This window comes from Sus scrofa, chromosome 2, assembly GCF_054392235.1.
Source record: "Sus scrofa isolate SSC_HxYL_T2T_F1_AM1 chromosome 2, Sscrofa_HxYL_maternal_Yorkshire_Landrace_v2.0, whole genome shotgun sequence".
Classification (NCBI taxonomy): domain Eukaryota; kingdom Metazoa; phylum Chordata; class Mammalia; order Artiodactyla; family Suidae; genus Sus; species Sus scrofa.
This window is the reverse complement of record NC_139384.1, coordinates 144,124,548-144,145,891: the sequence shown is the minus strand read 5'-3', so window position 1 is coordinate 144,145,891 and position 21,344 is coordinate 144,124,548. Positions and strand designations below refer to the sequence as shown.

At 38.7% G+C, this 21,344-nt stretch overlaps 1 pseudogene across 1 annotated transcript in view; it reads right to left on the bottom strand.

Moving 5' to 3' along the window:
• Positions 1–21,344, bottom strand: part of LOC146405742 (uncharacterized) — a 68,573-nt pseudogene that overhangs the window by 18,132 nt on the left and 29,097 nt on the right. Inside the window, exon 2 of the transcript XR_014838770.1 lies at positions 20,469–20,627. The product of XR_014838770.1 is annotated as an uncharacterized LOC146405742 (transcript). The remainder of the gene's footprint in view (positions 1–20,468; positions 20,628–21,344) is intronic.

Genomic DNA, 21,344 nt, shown 5'->3' with positions numbered 1-21,344 from the left:
TAGCCAAGATATGGAAACAACCTAAATGTTCACTGATAGATGAATGGATAAAGATGTGGTACATCTATACAATGGAATACTACTCAGCCATGAAAAAGGATGAACCGCCAGTTGCGGCAACATAGATGGACTGTGATATTAACGTACTAAGTGAAGAGAGACAAATACCATATGATATCACTTACATGTGCAATCTAAAATATGACACAAATGAATCTATCTACAAAACAGAAATAGACTCACAAACATAGAAAACTGTAATTGCCAAGGGTGCACAGGGACAGGGAGGGATCAAGTGGGCATTTGGGGTTATCAGATGTAAACTATTATATATAGAATGGATAAACAACAAGGTCCTTCTGTACAGCACAGGAAAATACATTCAATATCCTGTGATAAACCATAATAAAGAGAATGTTAAAAACATATACATATGTATAACCGAATCACTTTGCTGTAAAGCAGAAATTAACACATATTGTAAATCAACTGTAAATTCACTAAAAAAACTTTTTGAGAATAAGATGTATTTTTTACTGAAATTTAAAAAATTTAACTTGGAATTTAAAGGAAATGGTAAAGTTCTGTTCCGCATTATAGACCAACACAGAGTGCCTAGACTATATAAAAAAGACTTCAAAGGCCTTGAAAACATTCATAGATTTGAACATGGACCAGTAAGGATGGTAAAGGACTGTGACACTGTTAAAGTTAAAAAGCGATCTATGTGGGTTTCCAGTTGGTGGCTACCAGAAATTACCTATCATCTTTTATCTTCCTGCCCCAGAATGGAATTTAATATGTTTCTATAAATAGTCTTGACCCAGTTTACAAATAAACATAAAAACAGGACTGATGTTTTAAAATAGGTTATCTTCTAGTACACTAATCTCAGAGATAATAGTCAAATGAGCACAATTTGGGGACAACACAGAACATCTAAAGACAAAGGAAATATGTACTTGTCATATTACCTATTAAAAAAAAGATCCTTCCATTGCTGTATTAAAGTGCAGTATATCAATGAGAAAAAAAAATTACTATTATTTTTTTTGTCTTCTTAGGGTCACATCCGTGGCATATGGAAGTTCCCAGCCTAGTGGTTAAATCACAGCTACAGCTGCCAGCCTATACCACAGCCACAGCAATGCCACATCCGAGCCGTGTCTGTGACCTATGCCACAGCTCACAGCAACGCCAGATGCTTAACCCAATGAGTGAGGCCAAGGATCGAACCCACAACCTCATGGATACTAGTCGGGATCTTTTAACCCACTGAGCCACAACAGGACCTCCTCAACGGAAACGTAAAAGTACATGTACATTTAGCTTCCTTTTTTGGTATTTCTTTCTTCAAATTAAATCAGGTCATCAATAATCCTTTCTAATACCACTTAACTGGATAACAGAAACAAACTTCAGCACATATTCTGAACACAGGATTTCACCATACATGGATACATGTATTGTATACAGTTGACTCGTGAACAATGCAGGGAGTTGATACCCTCCACAGAGCAGAAGATCTCCATAAACACAGTTCCTCACCTATGGATTCAACCAACTGTGGCCTGTGTAGGATGTATTTATTAGAGGAAAAAAACAAATCTGCACATAAGTGACCCAAGCAGCTCAAACTTGTGTTGTTCAAGAGTCGGCTGTATACATGCATGCGTGTGAGATACTGCTGAGCAACTACCATGTACTAGGGTGATCAACAGACAGTGATTCAAATAGAACTGAACACTTTAAAAAACACATTACTCTCTAACTAGGCTAAATATAAATGTGTAGTAAGCATCAAACTGACAGGGTCACCTCCTACCGCAAGAGGTAATTCACTTTTGGGTTTCATTCAGTTAAGTCCCACAACTCTGACAAGAAGAGTTAGGCATCCAAGCAGTCCACAGCTGGGGCATATTCATTACGGCACTGATGGAGAAATCTTACTATTTGCATCTGTTTCAGGACTGGATGGAGTTAGGTAAGACAAAAAATATCAATTATATGGATGACAACCGTCGGTTGCTCAAGGTTCAGTGAGAAGGCTAAGCTTTATTTAAGGTGAAAAGTGAATCGCCAAAATGTCTGCATATGTGGTGATGAAAGTGAACAGACTGCTACTGAACACAGGAGCAATTCACCAAAAGTTAATGTTCTTATGCTGTATCATACACCAGGTTTTCAAGAACTCTTTTCTTGCAGAGAAGAATGCAGTGACAAAAATCTCCTATTTGGACATGCTGAGGGAATGGTTCTTTCAGCAACTATGGAAGTCTTCACTACTCCACTGTGCAAAAGGATGGGGCTCTGCCTTCTATCACACAGTCCAGAGGCTCTTTAATGAATCACCAGCACTGTGCTGGTCAGGCCATTCTGTTCCAAAATTTGGACTGCCGCTGAAACAGAAGCTACTCAAATTCAAAGCTCTACCACCACACCACTTCTAGCAGGGATTTATAAAAAGAAAATTAGAGCTGAGACCACATATTCCTTATAAACCTGAGGAATGGAGAGTCTTCAACCGGGCTGCCATTTCAGACATCAGAGATCATGAGGTACCTCCAAAAGCCCTGAGATGAATCAGACCATGAGAGAGCCACGTTACACAGGAGGTATTACTGAGCATTACAGAAAGAACTATGGCTGTTCCTTTACAATTTGGACTGCTTGGCCAACTTAGTATAAATGTGACAACTTGTTTATGTATAATGTAGGTATTAAATAAGAAATTTAAAAGTTCAAATCTTTTTGAATCGTCTTATAGAAAACCCTAAATAATAATGGGAGAAAAAGTTTTTAAGTTCGGTTTAAAACAGGATCTTCATTTTCATATTCAAAGGAAAGCCTCTAATAATGGAAAACTGATAATGACGTTATGATGATGAAGAGGATTTCAGAAACAGAAAATACTAACCATTCATCAAAGAACATGGACTAGATAAATAAGGATGTACTGTATAGCACAGGAAAATATAGCCATTATTTTGTAATACTTTAAGTGGAATATAAACGATAAAAAAAGGAATCATTTTGTACACGTGAAACTAACATAATACTGCTAATCAACTATACCTCAATTTTTTTTAGAAAATAAAAGAACATGGACTATTTCTGATACTCAACTTAAATCTTATCAGATGACATGAGAAAGTCAGTATTTTTGGATTCTAAGTCTATCTGTGTGATGATAATTTTAAAGAAAAGGTTACATAAATAAAAAGTACATTTAGGGGAAAAAAATCCCAAGAAAAGGTTCAACCAAATTGTAAAGGCTTGCTAAGGAAAAAAAAAAATGTGAGCACCAGTCACACATTACTCTGGGTACTCTGACAAATACTATGTAATTTCTATAATCCTAAGAGATAAGTATTATTCTTACTTTAGAAAAAAAGAAACTACGGCTCAGACACATTAAATAACTTGACAGCAGACAATTTTCCCTATATTTTTTTTTGGCCACACCCATAGCATGTGGAAGTTCTCCGGGCCAGGCAGCTGCAGCCCACACCACAGCTACAGCAATGCCAGGTCCTTAACTGCTGCATCACAAAGGAACTTTCTATTTTTTTTACTTTTTTAAGGGCTAGCTCAATGCTATCTTAAATTATAATGATTTATGACATATCGATTCTTGCAAGCTCCATCAAGGCAGACCCCAAATTACTTTATCTCTTACAGCACTTAACATGGTAACTTGTTCCAGTATTTGTTGAGAGAGAGACAAAGGGAGGGAGGAAGGGAAAAGAAAAAAAGAAAAGGAAAGAGGGAAGGAGGAAGGGAGGAGTGAACAAAGGAAACAATGAATTAAAACTAGATTCCTCTTGGAGTTCCCGTTGTGGCTCAGAGGAAACCAATCTGACTAGCATCCATGAGGATGAGGGTTCAATCCCTGGCCTCATTCAGTGGGTTAAGGATCGGCGTTGCCATGAGCTGTGGTATAGGTCACAGACGTGGCTTGGATCCTGCGATGCTGTGGTGTAGGGTGGCAGCTACAGCTCCTGATTCGACCCCTAGCCTATGAACTTCCACATGCCACAGGTATGGCCCTAAAAAGACAAATCATAATAAAATAAATCTAAAAAACTAGATTTCTCTTATTCGCTAAGTGGCATTCACTTATAACCTCCCTGAACTGAAGTTTTCTCTTAATAAGTATTATATCAACATGGCAGAGTTGGTCTCTCTACCTCGCTATCATTTTTTTTTTTTTTTGCTTTTTGCCAAAACCTGCCCAAATTCCTGACTCAAAATTGAAAGATTTAATAGTTGTCTTTTAAGCCACTAAGGTTTTAGGTAGTTTGTCTTCATATTATTTGTACATATTTTGTATACATATACTTCTCAATTAAAGATTTTCATGTGTTTTACGAATCTGACTAACATCGATGAGGATGCAGGTTCAATCCCTGGCCTCACTCAGTGGCATAGGTCACAGACACGGCTCAGATGTGACGTTGCTGTGGCTGTGGTGTAGGCCAGCAGTACAGCTCCTAATTCGACCCCTAGCCTGGGAACCTCCATATGCCTCATATGCAGCACTTAAAAAAAAAAAGATCTTCATGTGTTTTAACGAAAATCTTTGTATAATTATCTTTACTGGCTCAAATGACGTCATCCATCAAGATGATAAACTATGTGGGCATCTGGTCCTATTCTCCAAAATAAAGCCCTGAGGGGAAAAAAAGAAGTTAACTTTGGAATCCAGGAACAACAGAACAACAAAAGGAGACAAACAAAAACTGGCCGGGATAAAAACAACTGTACTGAATCTCTGTGGTGGACACAAGCAAAGGGTGGCAGGAGTTAAAAGCCAGCTTCCAAAAGCTTTTTTTAGAGTCTGCCCTCATCTTTCCCTTGATTGCCCCCTCACTAGAAATTAGCTGAGAGGCCCAGATCTTTGTCAGCAGGATAAAATCAGGACACAAAAAGCCCTGGGAGGGGCAAGTTCATGAAAACAGGTACAGACTAACTGTCCTGTTGTCACTCACTGTTCCTAGTCCTTCTCCCCCTCCAAAACCCTACAGAGCAGGTGGTGAATTACAGTACAAGAACACTACTTCTCAGATTAATATTATTTCTACGAGTTTAAAAAACAAACCCTGGGAGTTCCCATCGTGACGCAGTGAAAACAAATCCGACTAGGAACCATGAGGTTGCAGGTTGGATCCCTGGCCTTACTCAGTGGGTTAAAGATCTGGCATTGCCATGAGCTGTGGTATAGGTTGCACACACTGCTCAGATCTGGTGTTGCTGTTGCTGTGGTCCAGGCTGGCAGCTGTAGCTCAGATTAAATCCCCAGCCTGGAAACCTCCATTTGACTTGGGTGCGGCCCTAAAAAATAAAAAAGTAAGTAACTAAAATAAATAACAAACTCTGATCAGAAGTTGCCTAATGCAGGAGCAGCCAACAGAAGAAGGTTAACAGCAATTCAGTGCCAGATGGCTGTTTGACCTGAGACTCAAGACCTCTCTCTTAAACTCACCTAGACTGACACAAACTAACATCTGGCTGCTGTCCATTCCCTAGCACACATTTTTAGACTAAATGGAAAATAACCCTTCTCAAAGAATCATTAGCTCACTAGCCAGAAAAACAAAACAACAACAACAACAACAACAAAAAGACACCTGGTGCATAAAACTACTGTAAAAGAAAGATAACACAATTAGACGATCCAAGAACGGACACCTGGGGACCAAGGCGAGATACTAGTACTATGAAGTCACAATAAGAAACTATGAAAAAGAATCAAGTAGAAATGCTGGGGATCAAGATAACAGGAGTTCCAGGAGGGAAAAAAAAAAAAAAAAAAAAAAAAAAAATCAAGAAAAAATAAATATACCTCTCAAAAATTTAAATGTATAAATACATATAGGAAATAATGAGAATAAATTTCCCCGAATTAAAGACAAAGGATTTAAGTGACCTATGATTTAAACAAGATTTAAGAAAAAACCTCATTCCTAGAAAAATTAAGAATACTGTGCAAATCATCAGTACTTTTAGAAGGTATTCAAAACTTTTACATGTAATGCAATAGTACTACTTTTAGAAATCCAAAGTAATCCTGAGTAATTCAGAAGAAAGCAAAACATCTCTATGCACAAAAATGTTTTATTGCAATATTTTTTATTGTAAGAGAAAATCCCAAACACAACCTAATAATGACAGGTAATAATGAACGGTCTAATGATATATTATATGTAGCCATTGTCATAGCGTTGAAAATAGAGTATATTTAACAAAATTTATGGATTGAGCAGATCCTAAAAATCTAACCAATATGAGAAATTTACATTAAAACTACTATGAGCATTTAATTTTGTAATTATGAAAACTTAAAAACTTGTTTTCAAAAATCTGACAAACTTGGTTTTGAAAGTGTCTAGACTTCATCAAGAACAGGACAACAACTACATTTCATAAAATTTACAGAAACATTACCTTTCAAGAGCATTTACTGTATTTTCATACTAAAGGAGAATAAAATATAACTATTCTTATTGAATGAGCAGCTTAGGTCAGCTTTTGGATTTTATAAATAATAAAATACGGTGTGGAAAATTCAATATCCACTATGCCAAAGAAAGTACTGGTCTTATTTCTACTAAGTGCTTTACATTTTTATCATTTTCATTAGCTCAGCTCCACATGAGACCACTGCCTGCCTGGATTTCTGGAAGGCTGCCCCAATTCTTCTCCCAGGCCTTGTTGCCAGGGCTGCAGCTGCACAACCAATTCTTATTAAAATGCAAGTCTTTGAAATGCAGGTCTATGGAAAGGGACATAAAGGATTCCATTATCTTTTCTCAAAACTCACAGAGAGGATTACACCCCCACCCCTCCCAGGCCACACCCCCACCCTTCTCCATCAACTCACACACTAAACACAGCAGTTCAGTCTTTTTCTTTTTTTTTTTTTTCCCCTCTTCTTAGGGCCGCACCCTTGGCATATGGAGGTTCCTAGGCTAGGGGTCAAATGGAAGCTGCAGCTGCTGGCCTACAGCAATTGAGATGCGTCTGTACCTAACACCACTGCTTATGGCAATGCTGGATCCTTAACTGACTGAGCGTGGGCAGGGATTGAACCTGCATCCTCATAGATACTAGTGTGATTCGTTACCACTGAGCCATGACGGGAACTCCAGCAGCTCAATCTTAAACATTCAAACACAAAGTCACAAAGGAGGAAACTGCACAATAATGAACCTTAAAGTTTAGCAAAAATTATTTTTAAATGACTTCTAATACATATGGTATAATGAGAATTATAACTGGATACTCATACAATATGAGTAATAATACTTCTGAACACTACTACTAAGTACTTCTAGAGTAAACATCTGCAAAACAGAAAGACACTTCTATGATCATTTTCAGAAAAAAATTCCAAGTAATTTATTCAAAATGTAAAATATTTCGTGAGCTTTTCTGTTGTAGAACTATTTATGCCTCTAAAATTTTTTTTTGTACAAGAAAAAAAAACGAAGGACAATTTACACTTCTCCATTTTCTACTAGACTCTCATATACTTCCGTTTTCTGGATAAAGTCTTTAAATTGTTGCCTGACTACTCTTTTTTTTGCTTGTGAGAAAGCTCAGCACAAGTTGTCAAGATTATAAAGATAAAAGGTGTCAAGATCATGATTTTCACTTAAAAGTGAACAGCGGACAAATACCTGAATAGTCTGCTGCAAGGTAAAAAATGACATTGTTTTTCTTTTTTAATTAAAATACAGTATTGGGTTGTTCCCATCGTGGCCCAGCAGAAACGAATCTGACTAGGAACCGTGAGGTTCTGGGTTCGATCCCTAGCCTCACTCAAAGGGTCAAGAATTAGGCGTTGCCGTGAGCTGTAGTGTAAGGCGTTGCAGATGAGGCTCGGATCTGGTATTGCTGTGGTGTAGGCCAGTGGCTATAGCTCCGATTAGACCCCTAGCCTGGGAAACCTCCATGTGACTCGGGTGAGGCCCTAAAAGACAAAAAATAAAATAAAAAAATAAAATATAGAATTGTTATTTTTTTAACTCCTTTTTTTTAGGGCTGCACCTGTGGCATATGAAGTTTCCCAGCTAGGGGTTAAATCAGAGCTGCAGGTGCTGGCCTACACCACAGCCACAGCAATGCGATACCCAGCTACACCTGTGAACTACTGATCACTTAACCCACTGATCAAGACCAGGGATTGAACCCACATCCTCACGGATACTAGCCGGGTTCTCAACCCACTGGGCCACAAGGGGAATTCCTATTTTTTCTTTTTTTTCCAAGTACAGTTGATTTACAATGGTGTGTCAATTTGTTTGCTTGCTTGCTTGCTTGCTTTTTTAGGGCTGCACCTTCAGCATATGGAGGTTCCTAGGCTAGTGGTCGAATCAGGAGCTGTAGCCGCTCGTTTACCTCACGACCACAACAATGTGGGATTCAAGCCGCAGCTCACGGCAACACCAGATCCTTAACTCACTGAGTGAGGCAGGGATCAAACCTGCGTCCTCATGGATGCTAGCCAAATTTGTTTCCTCTGAGCACAACAGGAATTTCCTGATGAGCCAATTTGTATCAGTTTTTTTGCCACTTTTACGGCATGTGGAAGTTCCCAGGCCGGGGATTGAACCCAGGCTACAAAATCAACCCAAGTTACTGCAGTGACAACGCCAGATCCTTAACCCGCTGCGACACAAGGGAAATCCTAAAATATAGTATTGTTAATCCTGGTACATCACTGGAATTCTTGTAAAGTGCAAAACCTTCAAATTTTAACTATGTTAGAGAAAATTAAAATTAGCAAAATTCAGTGGGGTTAAGCATAGCCTAGTCTGTTCCCTGGGTAGAGTCTTTTCTTCTATTCATGGTTAAAATGGGGAAAAAAAAAAAAAATAGAGAAAGAAAAGTGAAGGGATACTACCCCTTGAGGATCTCATTACACAACACACACCTGAAGTTATAGCAACAAAGCATACTGATAAACACTTCTAAAAGTGACTAACTGAAGTTCCCTGGTGGCTGAGTAGTTAAAAGGACCCAGCACTGTCACTGCTGCAGCATGGATTTGATGCCTGGCCCAGGAATTTCTATGGGTATGGCCCAAAAAAAAAAAAAAAGACTGCTTGCATTCTGATTGAACTGTAATAATTAAGGTTAAATGTACCAGATAAACTTTTTAAAGTATACAAGAAATATGTGCAGTTCCCATCGTGGCACAGCAGAAACAAATCCAACTGGGAACCAAGAGGCTGCGGGTTCGATCCCTGGTCTGGCTCAGTGGGTTAACGATCCAGTGTTGCTGTGAGCTATGGTATAGGTGGCAGACGTGGCTCGGATCTGGCGTGGCTGTGGCTGTGGTATAGGCTGGCAGCTGTAGCTCCAATTGGACCCCTAGCCTGAGAACCTCTATATGCCTCGGTACAGCCCTAAAAAGAAAAAAAAAAGTGATTATAATGTTTGCTAAAAATGTAGTAGACGGAGATCACCTCATATCCATTATTATGGCTACTATTCAAAAAATACAACAGACAGCAACAAGGCTGATGAGGATGTGAAGAAACTGGAAACCTGCGCACTCCTGGTAAAACCGTAGTGCAGTGCAACTCCTGTAGTAGACAATACGGAGCTTCCTCTGTTTCACGTGATCCAGCACTCTCACTCCTGGCCACATATCCAAAGGAACTGAAGGCAAGGTCTGGAAGAGCATTCATACACCCATGCTGCTAGCAGCACTACTCACATAAGCCAAGAGGTAGAATCAAATCATACACCCACCATCCAATAACAGATAAGGTAAATGTGATACACCCGTACAATGGAATATCACTGTAATACACACATATGACGGGGTCTTAAAAAAGGAAGGAAATCACATCACATGCTACAACATGGATGACCCTTGAGGACATTATGCTAGGTCAACTCAACCAGTCACAAAAAGACAAACACGGTATGATTCCACTTTTGTGAGGTGCCTAGTCAAATGCATAGGAAACCAAGTAGAATGGTGGTTACCAGAGGCTGGCAAGAGGAGGAAAAAGTGACTTGTATAACGGGACAATATAATGTACAGAGTTTTGGTATTGCGAGAGAAAAAAGTTAGGGAGATTTGTTCCTCAACAATGTGGATATATGCTTAACACTCCTGAACCACGTAAAACCTGGTTAAAATGGGAGATTTTGCGGTGTTTTTCAGCACAATAAAAACACAATTTTAAAATGTAATTAAAAATCTCTCACCCTTGGAGTTCTCGTTGTGGCACAGAGGAAGGGAATCCGACTAGGAACCATGAGGTTGCAGGTTCAATCCCTGGCCTCTCTCAGTGGGTTAAGGATCCCGAGTTGCTGTTAGCTGTGTGGTGTGTGCAGGGTGCAGATGCGGCTCGGATCTGACGTTGCTGTGGCTGTGGTGTAGACCAGCAGCTATACCTCCGATTAGAGCCCTAGCCTGGGAACCTCCACATGCCATGGGTGTGGCCCTAAAACGCAAAAAAACCAAAAAACTAAAAATGAAAAACCTCTCACCCTTAAGAGATTTCAGCAATTGATAAAAAGTAGGATAAATGTGTTGTGTTTTTTTTTTTAAAAAAAAGCTATGTAACATATTAATTTGAGTTTTTGTTTGGTTAGGGTTTTTTTTGGTCAGAGAGTTACCATATCACCATGCTGTAAAAGTCAAAAGATGCAAAAGTAAATAATGAAAAACACATCTTCTCAACATTATCCCTAGCCATCCAGCTCTCCTAGAAAGACAAAGCCACCAATATTAGCTTCTTGTGTAGTTTCACAGATATTCTAATAACACACAAGAAGAATATATTTCTTCTTTTTAAAACTATTTTCACATGACCACATGCATTATTTGTCACCTTGCTTTTTCACTTAACACTTTATCTTGGAAATCAGGCAGTATCAAGAACTTTTGTTTGTTCTGGCTAAGCCCTTAGCATGTTCACATTCCTGGGCCAGGGATTGAACCCATGCCACAGCAACAACCTGAGCCACTGCAGTGATAATACATCACAAGGGAACTTCAGGATCAGTAACTTTAAAAAAAGCTGCCTCCCTCACTTTTGAAAGGCTGTATTTTGTCATGAGTATAACTTGTCCACAATAGATGGATTGCTTCTAATCTTTTACTCCTATAAACATGCTGCAAAGAATAACGTGTAAACTCACTCAAATGGACTATGATGAACTAGGATTTTCTGTAGGATAAATGCCAAGAAGTGAAATCGATGGATTAAAGGGTTTATACATTTTAACTGGGGTAGACATTTTAAGTTCTGACACATTTTCCAAATCATCTAAGAAAGTACACCGATCTACACTCCCATTAACGATGCATTACACTGTCTTTATTACCAATCTTAAACGGCTTCCCTAACTGCAGTAATTTAAAGGGAAAAAATTTCTCCCTCTGAAGCATTAAAAATCATCACCATTTCAGGTAAATATACTGAGTTGCATCAAGTTGAAACCTACATGTCTGAGTTAAGTCTCAGCTGAAAGGAATGCATTAAGGGACAGGTAGACCTGTAGCCTAAGAAGCACTCATGCCTGCAATGGCCAGCTAGTCTGGGCAGGTGCCTCAGATCCCTAGGCCTCTATGAGTCTCAAATTTCTCTGCCCAGGAATCTGTTTTAATTCTACAGTTTTTGATCTAAATAGCTTTACCCCCATCAGCATCACAGTTAAGATTTTTTTAAGCAAATTACCTTAGCCAGCCAAGGACAGTAATTGTGTCCATTTGGGTGAATAAATCTCTAAATCTTCAATATAGAAAATTTGAAGTGAACCAAAACCTAAAGTATTAATACTTATGTGCTATTAAATATATTTATAATATTATTATTATGGTGCTTTATGCTCTATATACTAAGATATTTGAAAAACAGTAAAATTTGATAAGCTGAATTTATAATCAAGTTTAATTTATTAAACTTCTAAGAATTATTTAAGTTTTAGGAAGATTTCTTTGCTCTACTGGTAAATCTGACTTGTTAACTGCTTGAAATATTTAAGGAAATCAGAGAAAAGTAGCTAAGTTTAGAATATGTAAGGATATAAGTAGTTATGCATGAAACTGTCAGTCAGTACTTAAGTAATATTCAATTCACTCTTTGCTATCTGACATTAAAATCCAATGACAATACAGATAGCACTGAACTTTTTTGGTGAGCTTTATAGGTCAATCATTTTTAAAGACAAGTACAAAAAAGGGCTAACCACAGGAACATGGTCTTGGATGGAAAATTTCTTTATCTACCTTAAGATCAACACATTTAATTTCATATCACTCCCTATAAGCATTTTTTTTCAGCCAATACGTGTATTAAAAGCTTTCACAAATATTAACTGATGGTAATAATAAATGAAAATAGTTACCCTTTTCAAAGAAATGCCTTCTTTTATAAAGGATGTCTTCTGTTCATAAAGCACAAAACAACACAGCATTTTCTCATGCTGCCAGAAAACACTCCTTAATCAAAACCAAAGACGGGCTGCTTTTATGATTTCCTCATGGAAATCAAGGCCTTTATACTAAGAACAGAGAGCAGCAGCTACAATACATTCCAGCTGCTGTGGCAAGGCTTATGATACTATACTCGCTGCTAAATGGCCCAATATTAAGGTCACCAATTCTATTTACATAAGCACAGCATTGCCCCTCATATGGCAATTATTTCTAGATCCTTCCACCCTGGACCACTAACCAATAAAATTGGAGATTTAATATTAATTTGCATTCCCTTAAACTAAAAGAATTAATCAGGCTTTCAAAAACATCTTCTAGTATACACAGAGACATATTTGGATCCTACTGACAAAATTACTCTAATCCCTCAAAAATCACTCAAACTCCTTTTTTTTTTTTTTAACTGAACTATTGTTGATTTACAGTGTTTTGTCCAGATACATAGACAGGTCTTTCTCAGACTCTTTTCTACCATAGGTTATTACAAGATACTGAGTACAGTTTCTGGGCTATACAGTAGGTCCTTGTTGTTTATCTATTTTATATACCGTGGTGTGTATATGTTAATCCAAAACTCCTAGTTTTTCTTTTCCTACCTTCTCTTCCCCCTCTGGTAACCTAAGTTTGCTTCCTATGTCTATGAGTCTATTTCTGGTTTGTGAATAAATTCATTTGTATCATTGTTTTAGATTCCACATGTAAGTGATATCACATGATATTTGTCTTTCTCTGACTGCTTTCACTTAGTATGATAATCTCTAGGTCCATCCATGTTGCTACAAATGGCATTAGTGCATTCCTTTTTATGGCTGAGTAATGTGTGTGTGTGTGTGGGGGGGGTAATACAACACTCTAAGTCAACTATACTCCAATAAAATTAAACAACAAAAAAACCCCACTTAACCTTGCATGATTGTTGAAAGATTAAATCAGAGACTGAATAAAGGATCTGGAACATTGCAGGTGTTTAAGGAGTAACTATTATTACTTATTGGAATACTGATGTTCTCCTTATAAGATTCAGTTTTTTTTTTTTTTTCCTTTTCTTTTTATAGCCACACCTGCCACATACGGAAGTTCCTGGGCTAGGGGTCAAATCAGAGCTGGAGCTGCAGGCCTACGCCACAGACACAGGATCCAAGTTGCATCTTCCACCTACAATGCAGCAACCTCAGATTCTTAACCCACTTAGCAAGGCCAATGATCAAATCCACTTCCTCACAGGTACTGTGTTGGGTTCTTAACCTGCTGAGCCACAATAGCAACTCCTCAGTTCTTTACATTTAATCCTAAATCCTATTTAATGGAAATAACTCCCTCAACATGTTGCTCTTCTATTTTGTATTTTAAAACGGGGGGAAAAAAAAAAGTTAGCCACATGAACCAAATAACCAGGAAATTACAACTTTTAATACTTTCTGGATTTTTTTCCATCTGTAAAATTGATATAACATTTTCCTATCACTAGGAGTTCCCATTGTGGCTCAGTGGTTAACGAATCCAACTAGGAACCATGAGGTTGCAGGTTCGATCCCTGGCCTTGCTCAGTGGGTTAAGGATCTGGCGTTGCCATGAGCTGTGGTGTAGGTCGCAGAGGTGGCTCAGATGCCACGTTGCTGTGGCTGTGGTGTAGGCCGGAAGCTACAGCTTCAATTTGACCCCTAGCCTGGGAACCTCCATATGCCGCGGGAGCAGCCCAATAAATGGCAAAAAGACAAAAAAACGAAAACAAAAAAAAACATTTTCCTATCACTAGTCAGAACATATGCTATCAAGACGCCTCCTTAATCAGATAGTCATAAAAATTAGCTTATTCAACATATATCCCTTGACCTCTTATTATATGCTAGACCTAATAAACATTTTTAAAGTAATAAATATAAATGTTAGCCAATAATAAAGTATAAAAATATTTTTATATTCTTTTTTAAAATTTATTATAGCTGATTTACAATATTCTGTCAATTTCTACTGTACAACAAAGTGACCCAGTTATACATATATATATATATATATAACTTCTTTTTCTCATAGTATCTTCCATCATGTTTGATCACAAGTGACTGGATATAGTTCCCTATGCTATAGAGCAGGACCTCATTGCTTACGCATTCCAAATGCAATAGTTTGCATCTACTAACCTCCAATTCCCAGTCCATTCCACTCCTTCCCCTTCCCCTACCTTGGCAACCACAAGTCTGTTATCTATGTCCATGAGTTTGTTTCTGTTCTGCAGATAGGTTCATTTCTGCCATGTTTTAGATTCCACATATAAGTGATATCATAAAGTATTCTGTCTCTCTGATTTACTTAGTATGAGAATCTCTAGCTTCATTTAAGTTGCTGCAAACGGCATTATTTTGTTCTTTTTCGTGGCTGAGTAGTATTCAATTGTGTATATGTACCATATCTTATCAATCCATTCATCTGTTGATGGATATTTAGGCTGTTTCTGTGTCTTAGCTATTGTGAATAGTGCTGCAATGAACACAAGGGTGCATCTATCTTTTTGAATGAAAGTTCTGTCCAGATACATGCCCAGGAATGGGATTCCTGGCATATGGCTGTATCTCCAAAATATACAAACAATTCATCATTCAACTCAACAGCAAAAAATTATCCAACTGAAAAATGGGCAGACGACCTCAACAGACATCTCTCCAAAGAAGACATGCACATGAAAGCCAACAGGCATATGAAAAAAATGCTCAACATCACTAATTACTAGAGAAATGCAAATCAAAACTACAATGAGGTACTACCTCACACCAGTCAAAATGGCCATCATTAGTAAGTCTACAAATAATAAATGCTGATGAGGGTGTGGAGAAAAGGGAACCCTCCGACACTATTGGTGGGAATGTAAATAGGTACAATCGCTACAGAAAACAGTATGGACGTACTTCAGAAAAGTAAACAGATTTTTAAATGCATAAAGATGAATTCACCAAAGATGTTAAGAAGTATAAAGACCAGCAGAGATTAAAATTGAAGTACAGTATAAGTAGATAGAAATAAGTGAACAATTTTTAATTGGAATTAATGATGACATGGCAACAAGTAATACTTAAAATTTTTGAGTAAAACAGAAGTAAACTGACCTCTTTTACATTTTGCTTATAAGGGATACCGAAAAGCTGACATCACACTCAGTGATCAAACATCATAAACATTCCAATTAATGCAAGCATTTCGTGAAACATTAGCGGCATTAAATTAATAAACAAGACAAGATGCTCACTGGAATCACAATGTTCTACAAGTTCCAGCCAAGGCAGTGGTAAGTGAACCAACGCAAGACACCAAACCAGAAAGGATAAAGCACAATTATGTTTAGTTACAAGTAAGGACTGCAAACCCAGGGAAGCTGAGTGAACTGAAGGGTAGACTATCAGAAATAGTAACTGAATTTAATTCATTTGGCTCACTAAACAAAGAGTACTAATCTTACGTTAGCAATAAACGAGTTCAGGAGGGAAGAGGCACTAGGGTAGTGGTAAAGGGTACAGACCTCAGAGTCAACAGATACAGCTTGGAATTTCAACTCTACCTCTAGCTACATAAACTTTGATAAAGTCACCTACTGTCTCAATTTTTCTCAAGGGAAAAAAATGAATGTAATTTATTAAACAGTTAATTAAGATAATGCTGAAAAATACACAGAGCCTGGCATTTAGTAGTTGAACCTGGGTGAGCTGTTACTATTTGTATTATTAATAACAGAAAGCCACTTGTCCTTTTCGTAAGTAAAATGAGGCATTATGTTAAGCATGTATATATACACATACCATGTAAATCCTTCTGAAAGCCAGAGAACTGTGAAAGCCCGTAATATATCTGGCTCCAAGATTTGGAATAAGGGATTGTGACCTGTACGTTTCAAACGCCTTCTTAGCAAAAAATAATAAATCACGTAACTTTTTTTTTTTTTTTTTTTTTTTTACAGAAACCAGAATCCAGGTTCTGCACAACAATCTGTTTCACAGTTCTAAAGGCACCAAGGGTTCAGTAGGAGTCTCCACCAGAGCTCAGTCAGCATAGATGTTGGATACTTCTTTTCCTCCAAAACCTAACCTCAGTTAATAAGAAGCTATTCTTTAGGAGGGCTGTCCATGTTCTGTCGACCTCTTCCCATCAACATTAAGCTCCACGAGCAATGGTACAGACTATGTATTAACTCTCATACTTAATACTTAAATTCTTGAATAAATCAATGAAAGCACATTACCTACCGCCTCAACCTGTATCCAAGACCTACTAGCATAATTCACACGTCAAGTTTTACTAAGTCCCTCAAGTTATCATTGTGATGTAGAATGAGTGGTGCTCAGGATGTATCAGTTATGACATTCTGGAATTTATGGGCTCATGGGACTACAAAGTCCAGGCATACTATTTTTAGGGAACACCTGATCCAGCATCCCAAGGATGGATGAGGTAACCAGGGTGTGTTTTTGCTCTGCTCTACTCCTTTGCTGTTGGCTTCTTACTCAACTGGCTTTCCTTTTATGGTCTGGAGATAGCTGCCAGGTTGAAAGTCATCAGAAAAAAAAAAAAAAAAAAAAAAAGTACTTTTATCTCTACATTTCAAGCAAATGTCCTAAGATCATTCTGACTGATACGGCATACATCACATCTGCCATGAATGGCTTAGGTTAAGACAGGTGTTTCATTCTTACAAACTCTTCATAATATACACAAAGTTAAAGTACATTAAAGCTGACCTTGGTGATCTGAACTTCTTATATTACTAAATAATGGCATTACTGAGTTAAAATTGATGGGTCAAGCATTTTCCCTACCTTCTTAAAAATGTATTACTATTTATTTATTTTGGCCATGTCTGTATTGTATGAAGTCCCCCGGCCAGGAGTCAAACCCATGTCACAGCAAGGACCCAGGCTGCTACAGTGATAACACCAGATCCTTAACCCATCGTGTCAAAGGGAACTCTTCTTCCCCCATTTTAATCACAACCCATCAAAAAATAAAAAATAAAAAAGTAAATTTTTCCCTGAATGTAAATCATTTTGAAGGATTCAGAATGTATTAAAATACGATATTCCTTCTCAACAAAACTGAAAGCAACATTATAGATTTTCAGGAAGAAAGAGAGGTTCTTATCTCTCTTTCTCAAGATTATAATAGCAGAATCTGAAGAAGAGATAAACAAGGACATGGATGTATTACTGAGGTGGGGCTTGGGGAAGGTGGTTTTTTTGTGTTTTTTTTTGTCTTTTTTTTTTTTTTTTTTTTTTTTTGTCTTTTTGCTATTTCTTTGGGCCGCTCCCGCGGCATATGGAGGTTCCCAGGCTAGGGGTCTAATTGGAGCTGTAGCCACCGGCCTACACCAGAGCCACAGCAACGTGGGATCCGAGCCGCGTCTGCAACCTACACCACAGCTCACGGCAACGCCGGATCGTTAACCCACTGGGCAAGGGCAGGGACCGAACCCGCAACCTCATGGTTCCTAGTCGGATTCGTTAACCACTGCGCCATGACGAGAACTCCCCGGGAAGGTGGTTTTATTGAACTCTGAGATAGAGTCAACTAAATAATCCATCCTGTGATTCAAAACTTCTCCAAGATACTAGATTCACCCCCTACCCTTCCACTGTCATCCGTACACAAAACTAGGTCCTAAAAACAGAACAGAGATGTGCACATTAGGGAGTCTTTTTGTCAGTATGTATTCCAAAGCCAATACAAACTATTCCTCAATTCTTACTATTCATGTCCTTCATTCCTATTAGCTCAGAAAATAGAAGGTAAAGAGTTCCACTTTCGTAACAGAGAAGACAGCAAAATCTATGAGATTAGAAGCCAGTACTTGGAGTTTCCATTGTGACACAGTGGAAACAAATCCGACTAGGAACTATGAGGTTGTGGGTTCGATCCCTGGCCTTGCTCAGTGGGTTAAGGAGTCGGTGCTGCCGTGAACTGTGGTGTAGGTCACAGATGCAGCTCCGATCTGGTGTTTCGGTGGTTCTGCTGTAGGCTGGCAGCAACAGCTCCGATTAGACCCCTAGCCTGGGAACCTCCATATGCTGCAGTGCAGCCCTAAAAAGACAAAAGACCAAAAAAAAAAAAGGATCCAGTGTTGCCATGAGCTGTGGTGTAGGCTGCAGACACAGCTCAGATCTGGTGTGGCTGTGGCATAGGGCAGCAGCTGTAGCTCTGATTAGACCCCTACCCTGGGAATCTCCATATGCCGAGGGTGCGGCCCTAACAAAAGCAAATAAATACATACATAAAAGCCAACACTCAAATATATAGGAGAGGAGCTAATTTTTATAGTAAAGTTGAATAAAAACAAAATGCAAATCGAGTAGAACTAAACACCTGTAAATGTATTACACAAGAGTCATCTGAAATCAAAAACCAAACTTCATTCATAATCCTAGAGGAATGTGGTAAAAAAAAGAAATGTATAGGAGTTCCCATTGTGGCTCAGCAGTAACAACCCTAACTAGTAACTGTGAGAATGCAGGTTCGATCCCTGGCCTCACTTAGTGGGTTAAGGATCTGGCGTTGCCCTGAGCTGCAGTATAGGTGTCAGATGCAGCTCAGATCCCACATTGCTGTGGCTCTAGTGTAGGCTGGCAGCTGCAGTTCCAATTTGACCCTAGCCTAGGAACTTCCATATGCCACAAATGTGGCCCTGGAAAAAGGCAAAGCAAAAAAAAAGCAAAGCAAGAAAAGAAATGTGTATAAAAAGACTCTCCATAATTGTTCAATTCTGTAGACTGATTTTTCAAATTCTCTAGTGCTCAAATAACTTAGTAAATGTGCAATTGATGGCTTTTAAGAAGACAGAACTCGTGTTAGATACAGTAGGGATATAAACAGAGCCTTGACATCAAAAATTTTATAAAGTGCAACAGAGATACACAAACATTACTGGAAAGCACAGAACATAAAGAAGTAGAAATGCATGAGACACTAACATACAGTGGGCAATTAGAAAGGAGAGAATCAAATGAATTGGGATAATTTCCAGTGCAAATAACAAAAATCTAAAGGCAAAACTGCTTGAACAACAAGGAAATGTATTATCTCACATCATAAGGAACCCAGTGAGGGTAGTTCTAGGCATAGTGAATGGAGCTCTAGTGTACTTCTCTCCAATACTCCTGCTTCCACCCTCATTTAGGTAAGGGAATCACCTCCGGGCTGGTAGCAAGTTAGCTGCAGCAGTTCCCCATGTCACATCCAGATAAAACAAGCTCTATGGGAGGGACCATCTCTTTTCTTCTTTTTCAAAAGAAAACCTTTCGCAAGAGGCTTCTGCAGACTTATACTTCCCATTGGCCAAAACTGGACCTTATGCCCATTCCTAAAACAGTCACTTCCAAAGACAGTAAGACCTACCATAACCAAGATCAGAATGGATGGTGGTAACCACCATGACCGTCACTTGAGGGTGGCTGGGCATAGTTAAGGAGACAAGGCTTGGAGAATGGTATGATTGGGACTGGAGGAAAAATATAAAAGATAAAAATACACAGGCAAAGGAAGGGATGTGTCTAACTGAAGAAGAAAGTCAAACTGCAATCATACATTAAACACACTATTAGGCATCAAGAATTCTCTTAAACTGTGCTATTTTCATCTTCTGTAATACAAAAATTAACTTCTTGGAGTTTCCGTTATGGCTCAACAGAAACACATCTGACTAGGTGTGAGGACAAAGGTTCGATTGCTGACCTTGCTCAGTGGGTTAAGGATCCGGCGTTGCTGTGAGCTGTGGCAGAGGTCGAAGACGCTGCTCAGGTGCCATGTTGCTGTGGCTGTGGCACAGGCCAGCAGCGGTAGCTCCAATTCAACCCCTAGCCTGGAAACTTCCGTATACCCTGGGTGCAGCCCTAAAAAGACCAAAAAAAAAAAAAAAAAAGAATTAACTTACTGTTCAACAGTTAATAAATGCTAAGCATGCAGGTGGAGCAGCCTTCTCTTCAGGGGAAAGATTCAGGTTAACTACCAGGGGGAGAGTCAGACTCACCACTCCTTGTCAACTGAGCTATCTCTGGGTTGAGAACATTCCATATTAGGCATACAGATGACTGCAGACTCACTGTTCAGTAGAAGCTGTTCCTTGCAGGTTTCTTCTCATTTGGGTTCAAAGTTTTACTCAAAAATCCACACTCACAACTGGCCCTATCTGCAAAGAAAAGCATGCAATTAGGAGGCAGAAAGCTGCAGAGAGCAATTCCTCCCTCCCCCACCCACCTATAATTAAATGATCCTCATGAAAACTGATCTTAAAACACCAGATTGACTAAACACCATGTTCAAACTAAGCAACCTGCATTCCAAAAGACTGTAATGTGCTTATTATGACCATTACCCATCATATACATTTATATACCAGGTGCAACACTTACCCGCCTGGAAGAACCCAAAAGACATGTACGTTTGGTGGCAGGACATAGGGCTAGCCCACAGAGCACGCTGAAGTTGCCCACATTTATAAATCAGAATACTTAACATAAAAATCAAAATGCCTGACCTCTCTCAAAAAAAATCAGATCCAGCAACGCTGGGCTCACTTTCCCACCTGGTAACAATGTGTTGGAGCTAATCAGCAGCTAATCTTTCAGATGGAACATGGGCTCTGCAGTTCTCCATAAGTCTCATCACTGTCTTATATTATAACTTGGCTCAGAGTTAGCTGTCTGGAGCCTGCTGGCCTGTGAGTTGCAAACTCTGCTATATATTTATAAAACCTCACAGGGAACGTTTATTATGTCAAAGCCAAGCCTGTTTTTCTGCCTTGTGGATACAATACAATACAGGAATAACCACATTGGCTTTGGAGTCAGAGGGCCCCAGGTTTGAGATCTAATTCTGCAAATAACTAGTTGTGTGATCGCAGGCC